This window comes from Hibiscus syriacus, unplaced genomic scaffold, assembly GCF_006381635.1.
Source record: "Hibiscus syriacus cultivar Baekdansim isolate YM2019G1 unplaced genomic scaffold, ASM638163v2 tig00014949_pilon, whole genome shotgun sequence".
NCBI lineage: Eukaryota > Viridiplantae > Streptophyta > Magnoliopsida > Malvales > Malvaceae > Hibiscus > Hibiscus syriacus.
This window is the reverse complement of record NW_024062339.1, coordinates 833,680-854,734: the sequence shown is the minus strand read 5'-3', so window position 1 is coordinate 854,734 and position 21,055 is coordinate 833,680. Positions and strand designations below refer to the sequence as shown.

General features: G+C 34.7%; 1 non-coding gene across 1 annotated transcript; it reads right to left on the bottom strand.

The window, feature by feature from the left end:
• Nucleotides 1–5,091: 5,091 nt before the first annotated feature.
• On the bottom strand, nucleotides 5,092–5,163 carry TRNAG-UCC. Its single transcript has one exon. It is a non-coding gene; the product is annotated as a tRNA-Gly (tRNA).
• Nucleotides 5,164–21,055: the final 15,892 nt, after the last annotated feature.

Below are 21,055 nucleotides of genomic sequence, written 5' to 3'. Positions count from 1 at the left end.
AGTCAAAATCGGGCCTATTGCTTGGAAGGAATTTATCCTAACAGTTGGACTCCAAACGCCTCTTCTTTATAGTATTCGTTTCACATAATTAAGAACAAAAGATATACGCTAATCGTCTTACTTTTCTAAATTTTCCACTTAATATTTTACTATTGTAATTGCATTTGCAGCAAGTCGAACTAGAGTCTATTTCTTGGAAGGCAATCATCCTAACCATTGGAATAAAAACTACTCTTTACACTATTTGTTTCATTTTATCAAGCACAAAATGTATATAAATACTATTTTTTTTATTTTTCAAATTTTCCCCTTAATTTTTTACAATAGTAATTTCATTTGCTGGGACTCAAACCCGGGTGTATTGCTTGTAAGGCAATTATCCTAACAATAGGACTACAAACGCCTCTTCTTTACATTATTAGTTTCACATAATCAAGCACAAAAGGCAAAAACTATTCGTTTTACTTTTCAAAATTTACCACTTAATTTTTTTACTATCGAAATTGCATTTTCCACAAGTCGAACTCGGGTCTACTGTTTGGAAGGAATTTATCCTAACGGTTGGACTATAAATGCCTCTTCATTACACTATTTTTTTCACATAATCAAGAACAACACCTATACACTACTCGTTTTACTTTTCAAAAAAATTTCCTTAATTTTTTACTATCGTTATTGCGTTTCCCATGAGTCGAACCCGGGTCTATTACTTGGAAGTCAATTAATCCTAACAGCTGGACTACAAAAGCCTCTTCTTTAAACTATTTTTTCACATAATCAAGAATAACATGTATACACTACTCGTTTTACTTTTCAACATTTCCCCTCAATTTTTTTCTATCATAATTGTGTTTATCAGAGTCGAACCCAGGTCTAATCCTTGGAAGGAAATTATCCTAATTGTTGGACTACAAACGCCTCTTATTTAAACTATTTATTTCAAATAATCAAGAACAACACGTATAGACTACTCGTTTTACTTTTTAAAATTTTCCCCTTAATTGTTTACTATCATAATTGCTTTTATTGGGAGTCGAACCCGGGTCTTTTGATTGGAAGGCAATAATCCTAACCGTTGGATAACAAACACCTCATCTTTACACTATTTGTTTCACATAAATAAAGAACAACACGTATAAACTACACATTTTACTTTTTAAAATTTTCCCCTTAATTTTTTTACTATCACGATTGTGTATGCCGAGGTTCGAACCCGGGTCTATTGCTTGGAAGGCAATTATCCTAACCGTTGGACTATAAATTCCTCTTATTCACACTATTTGTTTCATATAATCAAAAACAACACAAATAGACTACTCGTTTTACTTTTCAAAATTTTCCCCTTAATTTTTTACAAAGTAATTCATTTGCCGGGAGTCGAACCCAGGACTATTGCTTGGAAGGTAATTACCCTAACCGTTAGACTACAAATACCTATTCTTTACACTATTTATTTCACGTAATCAAGCATAAACGGTAAACACTGTTCGTTTTACTTTTCAAAATTTTCCCCTTAATTTTTTACTATAAAAATTACCTTTTTGCCAATCGAACCCGGGTTTATTGCCTGGAAGGTAATTATCCTAGTGGTTGGAAGACAAGTACCTCCTCTTTACACTATTTGTTTCACATAATCAATAACAAAACCTGTACACTACTTGTTTTACTTTTTAAAATTTTCCCCTTAAATATTTACTGCATAATTGCGTTTGTCGGGAGTCCAACCCGAGACTATTTCTTGGAAGGCAATTATCCTAATCGTTGGACTAACACCTCTTCATTACACTATTTGTTTCACACAATCAAGTACAACACGTATACACTACTCGTTTTACTTTTCAACATTTTCCTCTTAATATTTTACTATCGTAATTGCATTTAACGGGAGTCGAACTCGAGTCTATTGATTGGAAGGGGTAATTATCCTAACTGTAGGACTACGAACGCATCATCTTTACACTATTTGTTTCAGGTAATCAAGAACAACATGTATACACTACTCGTTTTACTTTTTAAAATTCTCCCCTTAATTTTTTACGATCGCGATTGTGTTTGCTGGGAGTCAAACTCGAATCTATAGCTTGGAAGGCAATTACCCAAACCGTTGGACTACAAACGCCTCTTATTTACACTATTTGTTTCACATAATGAATAAAAACATGTATACACTACTCGTTTACTTTTTAAAAATTTCCTTTTAATTTTTTCTAACGTAATTCTTTACACTATTTGTTTCACATAATCAAGAACAACACCTATACACTACTCGTTTAACTTTTCAAAAAATTTCCCTTAATTTTTTACTATCGTAATTGCGTTTCCCATGAGTTAAACCCGGGTCTATTGCTTGGAAGGCAATTAATCCTAACCACTGGACAACAAAAGCCTCTTCTTTAAATTATTTTTTTCACATAATCAAGAATAACATGTATACACTACTCATTTTACTTTTCAACATTTCCCCTCAATTTTTTTCTATCGTAATTGTGTTTACCAGGAGTCGAACCTGGGTCTAATCCTTGGAAGGAAATTATCATAATTGTTGGACTACAAACACCTCTTATTTAAACTATATTGTTTTCAAATAATCAAGAACAACACGTATACACTACTCGTTTTACTTTTCAAAATTTGACCCTTAATTATTTACTATCCTAATTTTTTTCGGGAGTAGAACCCGGGTTTATTGCTTGGAAATAAATTATCCTAATCGTTAGACTACAAACGCCTCTTCTTTACACTATTCATTTCACATAATCAAGAACAACATGTATACACTACTGGTTTTACTTTTACAAATTTTCCCCTTAATGTTTTACTATCATAACTGCATTAGCCGAGGTCAAACCTGAGTCTATTGCTTGCAAGGTAAGTATCCTAACCGTTGGACTACAAACACATTTTCTTTACACTATTCGTTTCACATAATCAAGCACAAAAGGTTTACACTATTCATTTTACTTTCCCTAATTATTTTACAATCGTGATTTCGTTTGCTGAGAATCAAACCCGAGTCTATTGCTTGAAAAACAATTATCCTAACTGTTTGACTACTAACGCCTCTTATTCACAATGTTTCTTTAACATAATCAAGAACAACACATATACACTACTAGTTTTACTTTTTAAAATTTCCCCTTAATTTTTACAATTGTCATTGCGTTTGTCGGGAGTCGAACCCGGGTCAATTGCTTGGAAGACAATTATTCTAACCATTGGACTACAAACACCTCTTATTCACACTGTTTCTTTCACATAATCAAGAAAAACACGTATAACCTACTCGTTTTACTTTTCAAAATTTTCCCCTTATTTTTTAATATCATAATTACATTAACCGAGAGTCAAACCCGAGTCCATTGCATGAAAGGGAATTATCCAAAATGTTGGACTACAAACACCTCTTCTTTAAACTATTTGTTTCACACAATCAAGAACAACACGTATACACTACTTGTTTTACTTTTCAAAATTTACCACTTAATTCTTTACTATCAAAATTGCATTTTCCCCAAGTCGAACTCGGGTCTACTGTTTGGAAGGAATTTTTATCCAAACAGTTGGACTACAAATGCCTCTTCCTTACACTATTTGGTTCACATAATCAAGAACAACACCTATACACTACTCATTTTACTTTTAAAAAATTTCTCCTTAATTGTTTACTATTGTAATTGTGTTTGCCAGGAGTTGAACCTGGGTCTATTGTTTGGAAGGCAATTAATCCTAGCCGCTGGACTACAAACACCTCTTCTTTAAACTATTTTTTTCACATAATCAAGAATAAAATGTATACACTACTCGTTTTACTTTTCAAAATTTCCCCCATAATTTTTTACTATCGTAATTGTGTTTACCAGAGTCGATTCCACGCCTTTTGCTTGGAAGCAAATTACCTAATTGTTGGACAAAAATGCCTCTTATTTAAGCTATTTGTTTCACATAATCAAGAACAACACGTATACAATACTCATTTTACTTTTCAACATTTTCCCCTTAATTGTTTACTATCGTAATTACATACGACTACGAACCCGAGTCTATTGATTGGAAGAGGCAATTATCCTAAATATAGGACTACGAACGCGTCATCTTTACACTGTTTATTTTTTTCAGGTAAGCAAGAACATGTAATACACTACTTGTTTTACTTTTCAAAATTTTCCCCTTAATTTTTTACGATCGCGATTGTGTTTATCGGCAGTCGAACCCAGATCTATCGCTTGGAAGGCAATTATCCTAACCCTTGGAATACATACGCCTCTTATTTACACTATTTGTTTCACATAATAAAGAAAAACACGTATACACTACTCGTTTTACTTTCTAAAAATTTCCTATTAATTTTTTATTACCTTAATTCATTTGACGAGAGTCGAACCCAGTTCTATTGCTTGGAAGGCAATTATCCTAATTGTTGGACTACAAACGCCTCTTCTTTACACTATTTGTTTCACATAATTAAGAACAACACCTATACACTACTCGTATTACTTTTCAAAATTTTCCCTTGATTTTTTACTATCGTAATTGTGTTTTTCCCGGAGTTAAACCTGAGTCTATTGCTTAGAAGGCAATTATCAAAACCGTTGGACTACAAACACCTCTTCTTTAAACTATTTGTTTTACATAATCACGAATAACACGTATACACTACTCATTTTACTTTTAAACATTTCCCCGTAAGTTTTTTACTATCGTAATTGTGTTTACCAGGAGTCAAACCCGAGTCTTTTGCTTGGAAGGAAATTATCCTAATTGTTGGACTAAAAATGCCTTTTATTTAAGCTATTTGTTTCACATAAACAAGAAAAAATGCCTTTTATTTAAGCTATTTGTTTTACATAAACAATAACAACACGTATACACTACTCGTTTTACTTTTCAACATTTTCCCCTTAATTTTTTACCATCGTAATTGTGTTTGTCGGGAGTCGAATCTGAGTATATTGATTGGAAGGTAATTATCCTAACCGTTGGACTACAAATGCCTCATTTTTACATTATTTGTTTCAAATAATCAAGAATAACATGTATACACTACTCGTTTTACTTTTTAAAGTTTTCTCCTTAATATTTTACAATTGTCATTGCGATTGCCGAGAGTCGAACCCGGGTCTATTGCTTGGAAGGCAATTATCCTAACCGTTGGATTACAAACGCCTCTTATTCACACTATTTCTTTTACATATTCAAGAAAAACACATATATGTTACTCAATTTACTTTTCAAAATTTTCCCCTTAATTTTTTATAATCGTAATTCATTTGCCGAGAGTTGATCCCGGGTCTATTGCTTGGAAGGTAATTAGCCTAACCGTTTGACTACAAATACCTATTCTTTACACTATTTGTTTCATGTAATCAAGCACGAAAGGTAAACACAATTTTTTTTTACTTTTCAAAATTATACCACGGTAAAAAAATAATTGTTTTACTTTTCAAAATTGTCCCCTTATTTTTTTACTATCGAAATTGCCTTTTTCACCTGTCGAACCCGGGTTTCTTGCCTGGAAGGCAATTATCCTAGTGGTTGGAAGACAAATACCTCCTCTTTACGCTATTTGTTTCACATAATCAAGAACAAAACATGTACATTTCTTGTTTTACTTTTCAAAATTTTCCCCTTAATTTTTACTACTATCATAATTGCGTTTGTCGGAAGTCCAACCTGGGTCTATTGCTTGGAAGGCAATTATCCTAACCGTTGGACTACAAATGCCTCTTATTTACACTATTTGTTTCATAATAATGAATAAAAACACGTATACACAACTGGTTTTACTTTTTAAAATTTCCTTTTGATTTTTTGCTAATGTAATTCATTTGACGGGAGTTGAACCAAGGTCTATTGCTTGGAAGGCAATTATCCTAAGCGTTGGACTACAAATGCCTCTTCTTTGCACTATTTATTTCACATAATCACGAACAACAACTATATACTACTCGTTTTACTTTTCAAAATTTTCCCGGTAAGTGTTTTTACTATCGTAATTGCATTTTCCCGAGTCGAACCTGGTTCTATTGCTTAGAAGGCAATTATCCTAACCGTTGGAGTACAAACGCCTCTTCTTAAAACTATTTGTTTCACATAATCACGAATAACACGTATACATTATTCGTTTTACTTTTAAACATTTCCCCTTTAATTTTTTTACAATCGTAATTGTGTTTACCGGGAGTCGAACCAGAGCCTTTTGCCTAGAAGGAAATTGTCCTAATTGTTGGACTAAAAATGCCTCTTATTTAAGTTATTTGTTTCACACAAACAAGAACAATACGTACACACTACTCATTTTACTTTTCAACATTTTACCCTTAATTTTTTACCATCGTAATTGCGTTTATCGGGAGTTGAACCCGAGTATATTGATTGGAAGGGGAAATTATCCTAACCGTTGGACTACAAACGCCTCATCTTTACACTATTTGTTTCACATAATCAAGAACAACATGTATACACTACTCGTTTTACTTTTTAAAATTTTCCCCTTAATTTTTTACTATTTTCATTCCGTTTGTTGGGAGTCGAACTCGGGTCTATTACTTGGAAGGCATTTATCCTAACCGTTGGACTACAAACGCCTCTTATTCACATAATCTAGAACAACACGTACACACTACTCGTTAAACTTTTTAAAATTTTCCCTACTTTTTTAAAATCGTAATTCATTTGCCGGGAGTCGAACCCGGGTCTATTGCTTGGAAGGTAATTAGCCTAACCGGTGGATTACAAATACCTATTCTTTACACTATTCATTTTACATAATCAAGCACGAAAGGTAATCACTGTTCGTTTTACTTTTCAAAAATTTCCCCTTAATTTTTTACTATCGTGATTGTGTTTGCCAAGAGTCAAACCCGGGTCTATTGCTTGGAACGTAATTATCCTAACCTTTGTATTACAAACACCACTTCTTTACAATATTTATTTCATATAATCAAGCACAAAAGGTTTACACTATTCGTTTTAATTTTTAAAATTTTCCCCTTAATTATTTTACTATTGTAATTGCATTTGCATCAAGTCGAACCCATGTCTATTGCTTGGAAGGCAATTATCATAACTGTTAGACAACAAATGCTTATTCGTTACACTATTTGCTTATCATAATCAAGCATAAAAGGTATACACTATTTGGTTTATTTTTAAAAAAAATTCCCTTATCTTTTACTTTCAAAATTGCTTTTGTCGGGAGTCGAACCTATGTCTTTACACTATTAGTTCCAGATAATCAAGAACAACACGTATATACTAGTCTTTTTACTTTTCAAAATGTCCCCCTAATTTTTTACTTTCATAATTGCGTTTAACGGGAGTCGAACCCGGGCCTATTGCTTAGAAGGCAATTATCCTAACCGTTGGACTACAAACATCTCATCTTTACACTATTTGTTTCACATAATCTATAACAAGGTGTATACACTACTCATTTCACTTTTCAAAATTTTCCCTTATTTTTTTACTATTGTAATTCATTTACCGGCAGTCGAACCCAGGTCTATTGCTTGAAAGGCAATCATCCTAACTGTTGAACTAAAAGCGCCTCTTTTTTACATTTTTTTGTTTCACATAATCAAGCACAAAAGTTATATACTATTTGTTTTACTTTCCAAAAATTTCCCCATAACTTTTTACAATTGTAATTGCATTTGCCTGAAGTTAAACCCGGGCCTATTGCTTGCAAGGCAATTATCCTAGCAGTTGGACTACAAGGGTCTCTTCTTTACAATATTCCTTTCACATAATCAAGCACAAAAGGTATAACACTAATCATTACGTTATTTGTTTGGAATGAGGCAATCATCCTAACCATTGGTCTACAAACGCCTATTCCTCACACTATTTGTTTCATATAATCAAGCAAAAAAGGTATATACATACTATTTTCTTTATTTTTTCAAAATTTTCCACTTAATTTTTTACAATCGTAATTTCGTTTGCCAGGATTCAAACCCGAGTCTATTTGTTGGAAAACAATTATCCTAACAATAGGACCTCAAACACCTCTTCTTTACAGTTTTAGTTTTCACATAATGAATCACAAAAGGTAAAAATTATTCGTTTTACTTTTCAAAATTTTCCACTTAATTTTTTACTATCGAAATTTCATTTTCCACGAGTCGAACTTGAGTCTACTACTTGGCAGGCAATTATCCTAACGGTTGGACTACAAACACCTCTTCTATACACTATTTGTTTCACATAATCAATAACAACACCTATACACTACTCGTTTTACTTTTCAAAAATTTCCCATTAATTTTTTACTATAGTAATTACGTTTGCTGTGAGTCGAACCCGAGTCTATTACTTGAAAGGTAATTATCCTAACCGTTAGACTACTAACGCCTTGTAGACACACTTTTTTGACCAAAACATACATATATATGTATTATATATTATATATATATAATATTATTATTTTTTTATTAATATATATATTATTTTATGTTACATATTGCAGGTCCAATACAAAGTTACTGGCCCATATGGGACCCAAAATCAGCTACCCTATGCAAACCCAAAGCACGCAACCCGCTCCTGAATCAGGGCTAGGGTTTCCATAACCCTAGCAGGTTTTCTTCTGCGCCGCAAGCTCCCTCGTCCAAAGTTTCCCCGCGCAGCACGCCTCCTACATAGCTAACCAGCCGGATTTATCGGCATTTGGATTTCGTGGAAACAACAAGGCCAATAAACGCAGTGTTAGAGTTCTACTAGGATTAAAATACCAAAAAATAGGGGCATTCAAACCCTATAAATTCATGTAATCATTCTATTATAAAGGGGATTGGAAGAAAATTACACAAAGAATTCATTCGAAAAAAAGAGAGAAAATACTGAGTATTCAGGGGGATTTTTTTTGGGAACCCATCGGAGGAAACTCACCTTTGATTTTGAAAAAATGGGGTTGGCAGTAAACAAATGAGGTCCTTCCTCTACCCAGTAATGATCTTCGTCCCCAAGTTCTACATCAATAGCCAAGATGTGAGCCGCCCTGTTGGTCGATTATGGAACGAAATTGAAGAGTCCTCTTCCACTATAATACTTTTGGAACCCAAGATCCAACACTAGTTCCACCACGTGAATAACTACCTTCGCTTCTTCCATAAATGCCGAGCTTTAACTTCTAGGGAAGTGACCAGTTTCCAACATACGGTGGAGTACCATTTCGGTTGAAGCTCCAGAGAGCTTTTTTTTTTTATCTGTGCGAAATAAACGAGTTAAAACGAATGAAAGGGAGATGGGGTGAAGGTGTAGTTATGGTCTTTGTCTGGATACTATTCACGCATGGGACAATACACTAATGTGTGGGACCCATATATTTTGTTTATATCAAGACACATTACTGCTCTTTCAATTCAAATTTAAAGGCAAGTAGGAATTTAACCCGCATTTATGTTTTGTTTTTATTATATTTTTATCTTTTTATTATTTCTACTCACTTTTATTTATTTTTACTTATTTTTATTATTATTATATTAATGATTTTTTTTATTATTATTCATTTTTTTAATATTTATTTTTATTTTTACAATCTAACCCTTTTTTAAAGGTAATTTTAATTGATCAAAGGTAATTGTTCGAATTGAATTTTTAAATTTCAATTTTAATTTTAATTTTTTTGCAATCAAGACAACTGACAAATTAAGTGGTACCGAAAGGGCGGTTCAAGGGTGCTAATCCTTCCTTGATCGTAACCGACTCTCGAACCCAACACATTTCTGGAAAAACGCAGATCATGCAAGATGGTGTCTGACCCACCTAAATTCGTTTTAAAGCGGTCGGTGGCGACTCCAAATCCATTTTCCTAAGTTGAAGCCCAATTCCGGGAACCAACCGAAAGACGGTTGCGACAGCTTGGCGACTCCGCTGGGGACAGGTAAGTGAGTCAGGCCGAAATTAATTTTCGGTTGTCTTTTATGCGAAAACGGTAAATTTAAATTTTAATTTATTTATTCGATTCCAATTATTTATCTTTGATTATTTTTCAAATAAATAGTTGTACTGACGTTGTTAATGATTTCAGATTTTTTCAAAATTGTCATCTCTAAGCTCTAAACCCAAGCTCCGAACCCGTTTTAAGTAGGGGTGAAAGCGACGCATTCGTGTGAATTTATTCACCGCATATGCCTAGAAAGTAGCCTTCGGGATTCATATACCTTATGTCTTCGTGTGAATTTATTCACCGTGCGGGCATAAGGGAATGTGTCCTCTCGAGTTTAACTTAGTCCACACAAGCCTGTGATGGGTTTAGGACTAAGGGTCTGGCAAGCCCAATGGGGCACCGGCAAGGAGAACTCGAGTACCGTTTTTAGAACCTAAATCGGGAGACTATGGAGAATTAGAGCCCACCCCAAAACCTCATTCCAAACCCTAGGCTACTTTGTTTCCGGCTTTATTTTATGTTCAAAGCATGCGAACTAGACAAATATGCGGTTAGGATTTGTTTCAAATTAGCATGCGGGATAGAGATCATGTCTGGGTAGGAATACGAAGCATGTGGGGTATATATCATGTGGGGAAGGATTTTTCATTTTATTATTGTTTTGATTTACCTCACTAACTTTTTTATTTTTGTATTCTTTTATTTTGTTTCATCATTCGCATCATTTAAAATGAGGTGTTGATCCACCAAAAACGTGTTTGTTAAACATGAATAATCTGCATTAATGGGCAAAGGGGTTGTAATACAAGAGATGAAAATGCAGAGGACAGTCTACAAGGAGACTATGTGTCACATTTAATCCAGAAGACGTGGTGCCCACAATTGAAGAGTATATCACTATACTGCATTATAAAGGACTCAATGAACTGGGTCTACATCAAGCACAATGAAAGTCTATCTTTGAAGAACTGACTGACAAAAGTTGCAGGGGCAAGATGAAGACCACTGATTTTAGGAGTCACTTCAAAGACAACAATGGCAAAACGATAAATGAAATTGGAGACCATTGTTGACAAATTCAAGAAACAAACAAACAAACTTCACATAGTTCCTATCAATTGAGGACTCCAATGACGTATTCGTTGGGAACAAGTTCAACAAAAGATAAATGCCAGAGATGCAGTCATTCAAGACTTATTGGGCCAGTACAAAAAGTAACTCAACATTTGCACGGTTCATCCAGAGAAGCCAGAACGGTTCGATAGGTTATTCAATCGGTGACGGACAAAGGCAGAAAACTAGTCAACATATCAGAAGCAGTCAGTATATTTTTGTCTCTTAAAAGATAAAACATTTTTGTCCCCTATAAGGATCATTCCTAATAACAGATATATTTTTTGGATCAATGCCTCGAACATTGCATGCATCATGCATTCCTACATATTTCTCATTACTTTTCTCTTTTTTATTACATTCACATGTCTAATAAAAAATGAGAACATTTTGATCCTATGACATATAAGGAGCTTTACCAACAGTTGTTGACGCACATGTGGTGTCACCATATGAAGAGAAATCCAGGAAGCCCCTGTACCCTAGGTAGTATGATGACAACGCTCATTGCGAATATCATAGTGGTGTCCTAGGGCGCACTATCAAGAACTACTCCACATTCAAGAGAATCGTACAGAAAATGCATAACAAGAATTGGATCGACTTCAACAACTTGGGGGCATCTAAGTGAGGAATATCATTTCATCATTTGAGACATTATGTTTGAATTTGTTTTTTTCATTTTTTTCTCAAGTTTTTTAAAGACATTTGAATAAATTTATGTTACTTTAATGATGACGAGCAATGAATAACATTTGCAAACTTGCAATTCTTTGAATATCATGTGAATTAAGAAACTCTGTAAATGGTTCAAAGTTACAGATATTTGACAAAGTAACATGATTTAAAACAAAGACCTTGACCTTACCCAGAATATACCCTCAAGCACCGTACCTTGCTCTTGCAATTAACCAATATAACATTTTTCCTTTCATAAGGTGCGGACAACATGGGGCATCCTTTTGCATATGACATTACTATGCTTTTTATTTATGACGTTCAGTGATGATTATGATCTTCACAAATGGAATAGTCGAGTAAGTGAATCTAGTTTAGGTCAGTTGCTTGAAAATGGAACTCTAAAGATGAAATTTTTGACTTTCAACAACACCTAGACTATAACAGGTTCTTCTTGACAATCTTAAGAAATTAAATCCGTAAAGCTGAGCTATTCCACTAAGGCAATTGGTTATAGAGGAAACTTGAAAGCCCTGGCCTTATGAATAGATTACGTTCAAACAATGACATTGCTCGAACACTTGGCAATTCGGTGTTTGCTCCACTGCTATTGTCCGGCCGAAGACTTTGTGATAAGATGAACCCTCCAGTGAACTTGATAAAACTGATTATAATGTTAAGTTGTCCCTCTAAAGCAATTGGTTAAACGCCCCAGCTTTATGGATTCAGCTAGCCAGATAATGGCAAATTAAATCAAATTTATCTAAGCAAAAAATTTTCGGTAAAATAGACTAAGGGAGTTAAGGAACACCTGTTATAGTCAACTACACACGAGCACTCAAGAATTTCATTTTTAGACCGATATTTTTTACACTGCCGTTGTTAGAGGAGCCTACAAAGCTTGAACAAATGGAAGATTTTAGAGGACCGAAATAAAAGGTCTAGTAATTGATCATGCTAGTTGAGTCATTTTGTCCGCACCCAATTGAAATGCCAAAGCATGTTGTGATATTTCAAAAAATGACATTTTGGGTTACCAAAACCTTAGAAAAGAGGCCAACCTAAAGTCAACTCATCAATTTGAACATTTGTCAAAGAGATGTAACTCTGAAAGCATTAAAATAGCTCTTGATTCCTTTAATATTCTTTGAACTCACGTTTACAATTTGATTCAATTGCGAACAATATTTTACAACATTTTAATCATTTTCCCTCCTAAAACAAGAAAAAGGAGAAAAACATTTTCAAACATAACAGTCTCAGATATGAAAGGCTTGTAAAGCCTAAGCTTGAAAATGATGGGGCACGATCGATTCCATGGACCAGATTGGCAGACAAAACACGGGACTCCGTCCAAGAGATAACACATAATTAATTCAAGTTGCATGCATCTTATACATACTTAGGTGCATCAAATTCATCATTTTAGCATACAAGATTTTTTACAGCCTTTAGAGTCAAATTTCAACTTCACAACGAAGGATATTGGACTCCAGACAACGCAAGTTCAACTTCACGACGAAGGGACCGCTGGTTGTCAACAAACAACTTCTCAATTTCAGAGCCAATTTCAACTTCACAGTGAAGGATATTGGACTCAAGACAACGCAAGTTCAACTTCACGAAGAAGGGACCGCTGGTTGTCAATAAACAACTTCCCAATTTCAGAGCCAATTTCAACTTCACAACGAAGAATATTGGACTCCAGACAACGCAAGTTCAACTTCACGACGAAGGGACCACTGGTTGTCAATAAACAATTTCCCAATTTCATAGCCAATTTCAACTTCACAGCGAAGGATATTGGACTCAAGACAACGCAAGTTCAACTTCACGACGAAGGGACCGCTGGTTGTCAACAAACAACTTCTCAATTTTAGAGCCAATTTCAACTTCACAACGAAGGATATTGGACTCCAGACAACGCAAGTTCAACTTCACGACGAAGGGACCGCTGGTTGTCAATAAACAACTTCCCAATTTTAGAGCCAATTTCAACTTCACAGCGAAGGATATTGGACTCCAGACAACGTAAGTTCAACTTTACGACGAAGGGACCGCTGGTTGTCAACAAACAACTTCTCAATTTCAGAGCCAATTTCAACTTCACAACGAAGGATATTGGACTCCAGACAACGCAAGTTCAACTTTACGACGAAGGGACCGCTGGTTGTCAATAAATAATTTCCCAATTTCAGAGCCAATTTCAACTTCACAGCGAAGGATATTGGACTCCAGACAACGCAAGTTCAACTTCACGACGAAGGGACCGCTGGTTGTCAATAAACAAATTCCCAATTTCAGAGCCAATTTCAACTTCACAGCGAAGGATATTGGACTCCAGACAACGCAAGTTCAACTTCACGACGAAGGGACTGCTGGTTGTCAATAAACAACTTCCCAATTTCAGAGCCAATTTCAACTTCACAGCGAAGGATATTGGACTCCAGACAACGTAAGTTCAACTTTACGACGAAGGGACCGCTGGTTGTCAACAAACAACTTCTCAATTTCAGAGCCAATTTCAACTTCACAACGAAGGATATTGGACTCCAGACAATGCAAGTTCAACTTCACGACGAAGGGACCGCTGGTTGTCAATAAACAATCTCCCAATTTCAGAGCCAATTTCAACTTCACAACGAAGGATATTGGACTCAAGACAACGCAAGTTCAACTTCACGACGAAGGGACCGCTGGTTGTCAATAAACAACTTCTCAATTTCAGAGCCAATTTTAACTTCACAACGAAGGCTATTGGACTCCAGACAACGCAAGTTCAACTTCATGACAAAGGGACCGCTGGTTGTCAATAAACAATTTCCCAATTTCAGAGCCAATTTCAACTTCATGGCGGAGGATATTGGACTCGGAAGGGGCCATCTGCGATTTTAACTCCACGACGGGGGATATCGTGCCACTCAAGACAACACAAGTTCAACTTCACAACGAATGGACAGCTGGTTGTCAACAAACAATTTCCCAATTTCAGAGCCAATTTTAACTTCACAGTGAAGGATATTGGACTCGAGACAACACAAGTTCAACTTCACAACGAAGGGATGACTGGTTGTCAACAAATAATTTCCCAGTTCCAGAACCAATTTCAACTTCGCGGCGGATGATATTGGACTCGGAACAATACAACTTACCTGGATTTCAACTTCACGACGAAGGGGTCACCCGCGGTTTCAACTCCACGATGAAGGGAATCATGCATACAAATAGCACCTATCTTTAGAGTGGATTTCAACTTCACAGAGAAGGATATTCAACTCAAAGAATGAGTGTATGTCAATAAACTTTCCAGTTTCAGAGTCAATTTCAACTTCACGAAGAATGATATTGGCCTCGAAACAACACAACCTACATTGGATTTCAACTTCACAACGAAGGATATCCAATACTCAGGCTCAACATCACGACGAAGGGGCCCTATACGATTCCAACTTCACAAATAGATTGACCCAACTTCATGACGAAGGAGTCATCTGTAACACAACAAAACTAAAGTCTTCAGGTTAAATTTCACCTTCACGACGAAGTATCTTGAGCCAGAAGATGGTTCAGAGGCTACTTAACAAGAGCTTTTGAGTTCAATTTCAACTTCATGACATCGTGCTCAGAAGTTTTCAGTTCAACTCGACCTCGCTACGACGGAGTCATTTCCTGATTTAATCCAAATTGACAAACCAATCAAATATCGGATTTCAACTCTACAACAGAAGATATTCGATGGGATTTGACCATTATGTGGATGGTGTTAAATTTGGAAACATTTACGTTAAACGAAAAGTGTGTCTTTTAATCTTTGCCCTATCCCCGTTACACGACTATGGGCAAAGAGGGGCAGCTGTAGACACACTTTTTTAACCAAAACATACATATATATATGTATAATATATTATATATATATAATATTATTATTTTTATTAACATATATTATTTTATGTTACATATTGCAGGTCCAATACAAAGTTACTGGCCCATATGGGACCCAAAATCAGCTACCCTATGTTAAACCCAAAGCACGCAACCCGCTCCTGAATCAGGGCTAGGGTTTCCATAACCCTAGCAGGTTTTCTTCTGCGCCGCAAGCTCCCTCGTCCAAAGTTTCCCCGCGCAGCACGCCTCCTACGTAGCTAACCAGCCGGATTTATCGGCATTTGGATTTCGTGGAAACAACAAGGCCAATAAACGCAGTGTTAGAGTTCTACTAGGATTAAAACACCAAAAAATAGGGGCATTCAAACCCTATAAATTCATGTAATCATTCTATTGTAAAGGGGGATTGGAAGAAAATTACACAAAGAATTCATTCGAAAAAGGAGAGAAAATACTGAGTATTCGGGGGGATTTTTTTTTGGGAACCCATCGGAGGAAACTCACCTTTGATTCTGAAAAAATGGGGTTGGCAGCAAACAAATGAGGTCCTTCCTCTACCCAGTAATGATCTTCGTCCCCAAGTTCTACATCAATAGCCAAGATGTGAGTCGCCCTGTTCGTCGATCATGGAACGAAATTGAAGAGTTCTCTTCCACTATGATACTTTTGGAGCCCAAGATCCAACGCTAGTTCCACCACGTGAATAACTACCTTCGCTTCTTCCATAAATGTCGAGCTTTAACTTCTAGGGAAGTGACTAGTTTCCAACATACGATGGAGCACCATTTCGGTTGAAGCTCCAGAGAGCTATTTTTTTTTTATCTGTGCGAAATGAAACGAGTTAAAACGAATGAAAAGGAGATGGGGTGAAGGTGTAGTTATGGTCTTTGTCTGGATACTATTCACGCATGGGACAATACACTAATGTGTGGGATCCATATATTTTGTTTATATCAAGACACATTACTGCTCTTTCAATTCAAATTTAAAGGCAAGTAGGAATTTAACCCGCATTTATGTTTTGTTTTTATTATATTTTTATCTTTTTATTATTTCTACTCACTTTTATTTATTTTTACTTATTTTTATTATTATTATATTAATGATTTTTTTTATTATTATTCATTTTTTTTATTTTTATTTTTATTTTTATTTTTACAATCTAACCCTTTTTTAAAGGTAATTTTAATTGATCAAAGGTAATTGTTCGAATTGAATTTTTAAATTTCAATTTTAATTTTAATTTTTTTGCAATCAAGACAACCGACAAATTAATTGGTACCGAAAGGGCGGTTCAAGGGTGCTAATCCTTCCTTGATCGTAACCGACTCTCGAACCCAACACATTTCTGGAAAAACGCAGATCATGCAAGATGGTGTCCGACCCACCTAAATTCGTTTTAAAGCGGTCGGTGGCGACTCCAAATCCATTTTCCTAAGTTGAAGCTCAATTCCGGGAACCAACCGAAAGACGGTTGCGACACGCCTCTTCTTTACACAATTCATTTTATATAATCAAGCACGAAAGGTGTACACTATTCATTTTACTTTTAAATTTTTCCCTTTAATTTTTTAATATCAAAATAGCATTTTTCGTGAGTCGAACCCGGGTTTACTGCTTGGAAGGCAATTATCCTAACGGTTGGACTACAAACGCCTCTTCTTTACACTATTTGTTTCACATAATCAAGAACAACACATTTACACTTCTCGTTTTACTTTTCAAAAATTTCCCATTAATTTTTTACTATAGTAATTACGTTTGCTATGAGTCGAACCCGAGTCTATTGCTTGGAAGGCAATTATCCTAACCGTTAGACTACTAACGCCTCGTTTTTACACAATTCATTTTATATAATCAAGCACGAAAGGTATACACTATTCGTTTTACTTTTAAAATTTTTTCTTTAATTTTTTAATATCAAAATAGCATTTTCCGTGAGTCGAACCCGGGTTTACTGCTTCGAAGGCAATTATCCTAACGGTTGGACTACAAACGCCTCTTCTTTACACTATTTGTTTCACATAATCAAGAACAACACATATACACTTCTCGTTTTACTTTTCAAAATATTTCCATTAATTTTCTAATATCCTAATTTTTTTGCCGAGAGTAAAACCCGGGTCTATTGCTTGGAAAAAATCTAATTGTTGGACTACAAATGGCTCTTCTTTATACTATTCATTTCACATAACAAGAACAACATGTATACACCACTTGTTTTCCTTTAAAAAAATTTCGCCTTAATTTTTTACTATCGTAATTGCATTAGCCGGGAGTCGAACCCAAGTCTATTCCTTGGAAGGTAATTATCCTAACCGTTGGAATACAAACGCCTCTTATTTACACTATGTGTTTAACATAATCAAGCATGAAAGGCATACACTATTTTTTTACTTTTCAAAATTCTCCCGTAATTTTTTAATAGCGTAATTATATTTACCAAGAGTCGAACCCAGGTCCATTGCATGGAAGGCAATTATCCAAACCGTTGGACCAAAAATGCCTCTTCTTTAAACTATTTGTTTCATATAATCAAGAACAACACGTATACACTACTAATTTTACTTTTCAAAATTTTCCCCATAATTTTTTACTATCGTAATTGTGTTTGCTGGGAGTTGAACCTGGGTCTATTGCTCGGAAGGAAATTATTATTGATCGTTGGACTGCGAACGCCTCTTCTTTACATTATTCGGTTCACATAATCAAGAACAACATGTATACAATATTCGTTTTACTTTTTAAAACTTTCCCCAACCGTTGGACTACAAACGCCCCTTCTTTACACTATTTGTTTCACTACTCGTATACACTACTCGTTTTAGTTTTTAAAATTTTCCCCTTAATTATTTAATTATTATGATTGAATTTACCGGGAGACGAACCTGAGTCTATTGCTTGGAAGGCAATTATCCTAACCATTGGACTACAAACACCTCTTATTTACACTATTTCTTTCACATAATCAAGAACAACACGTATACACTACTCGTTTTACTTTTCAAAATTTCCCCTTAATTTTTTAATATCGTAATTACATTAACTGAGAGTCAAACCCGAGTCCATTGCATGAAATGCAATTATCCAAACCGTTGAACTTCAAACGACTCTTCTTTAAAATATTTGTTTCACATAATCAAGAATAACACGTATACACTACTCATTTTACTGTTCAAAATTGTCCCCTTAATTTTTTACTATCGTAATTGTGTTTGCCGGGAGTCAAACCCGAGTCTATTGCTTGGAAGGAAATTATCATAATCGTTGGACTACAAACGCCTCTTCTTTACACTTTCATTTTACATAATTAAGAACATGTATATACCATTGATTTTACTTTTTAAAATTTTCCCCTTAATTTTTTACTATCGTAGTTGCATTTGTTGGGAGTCGAACCTAGGGCTATTGCTTGGAAGGTAATTATCCTATTCGTTGGACTACAATCGCCTCTTCTTTATACTATTCCTTTCACATAATTGAGCACGAAAGGTATACACTTTTCATTTTACTTTTCAATTTTCCCTTAATTTTTTACTTCGTAATTGCGTTTGCGGGGAGTCAAACCCGTGTCTATTGCTTGGAAGGCAATTATCCTATCTGTTGGACTACAAACGCCTTATCTTTACACTATTTGTTTCACATAATTAAGAACAACACATTCTTTCCATGACCCCTCTTAACTGAGACAAGAAATCCAGTGCTTAAGGTAGGAATCAATTTGATTACACTACATATATTGAAGGAATCAGGTGATTTTAATGTATTCTATTTTCTTTTCGTTTCAACTCATTTTATATATAATATGTATTTTTTTCGGCTCAGCTATTCCACCTTGCCCAGCCATTACCTTTTATTAATATTAAAATTCTTAATTAATGATTAAGATGATAGGAAAAAAATAAAGAAAGAAATCTATTTAACATTATTCGTTTTAAATTTCAAAATTCTCCCCTTAATATTTTACTATTGTAATTGCATTTGCAGTGAGTCGAACCCGGGTTTATTGCTTGGAAGGCAATCATCCTAACCGTTGAACTAAAAACACCCCTTTCTTACACTATTTGTTTCACATAATCAACACGAAAGGTATATACTATTTGTTTTACTTTTCAAAATTTTCCCCTGAACTTTTTACAATCGTAATTGTGTTTTTCATAAGTCAAACTCGGGCCTATTGCTTGGAAGGAATTTATCCTAACAGTTGGACTACAAACGCCTCTTCTTTATAGTATTCGTTTCACATAATTAAGAACAAAAGATATACGCTAATCGTCTTACTTTTCCAAATTTTCCACTTAATATTTTACTATTGTAATTGCATTTGCAGCAAGTCGAACTAGAGTCTATTTCTTGGAAGGCAATCATCCTAACCATTGGAATAAAAACTACTCTTTACACTATTTGTTTCATTTTATCAAGCACAAAAGGTATATAAATACTATTTTCTTTACTTTTCAAAATTTACCACATAATTTTTTACTATCGAAATTGAATTTTCGGCAAGTCGAACCCTGGTCTACTATTTGGAATGTGCAATTATCCTAATGGTTGGACTACAAGCGCCTCTTCTTTACACTATTTGTTTCACATAATCAAGAACGACACCTATAACTACTCCTTTTACTTTTCAAAATTTTCCTTTTAATATTTTACTATCGTAATTACATTTTTCGGGAGTCAAACCTGAGTCTATTGCTTGGAAGGTAATTATCCTAATCGTTAGACTACTAACACCTCTTCTTTGCACAATTCATTTCACATAATCAAGCACAAAAGGTATACACTATTCGTTTTACTTTTAAAAAAATTCCCCTTAATTTTTTAATATCGTAATTACATTTACCGAGAGTCGAGCCCTGATCCATTTCAAGTAAGGCAATTATCCAAACCGTTGGACTACAAAGGGCTCTTCTTTAAACTATTTATTTCAAATAATCAAGAACATCACATACAAACTACTCGTTTTACTTTTCAAAAAATTTCCCTTAATTTTTTACTGTCCTAAATTTGTTTTTGCCGGGAGTAGAACCTAGGGGTATTGCTTAGAAACAAATCATCCTAATCGTTAGACTACAAACGCCTATTCTTTAAACTATTCGTTTCACATAATCAAGAACAACATGTATACACTACTCGTTTTACTTTTCAAAAATTTCCCCTTAATTTGTTACTATTGTAATCGCATTAGCAAGGAGTCAAACCCGATTATATTGCTTAGAAGGTAATTATCTTAACCATTGGACTACAAACACATCTTCTTTACATTATTCATTTCACATAATCAAGGACAAAAGGTTTACACTATTCGTTTTACTTTTTAAAATTTTCCCCTTGATTATTTTATTATTGTGATTGTGTTTGCCGAGAGTCGAACCTAGATCTATTGCTTGGAAGGCAATTTCATAATCATTTGACTACAAATGCCTCTTATTCCCACTATTTCTTTCACATAATCAAGAACAACAAGTATACATTACTCGTTTTACT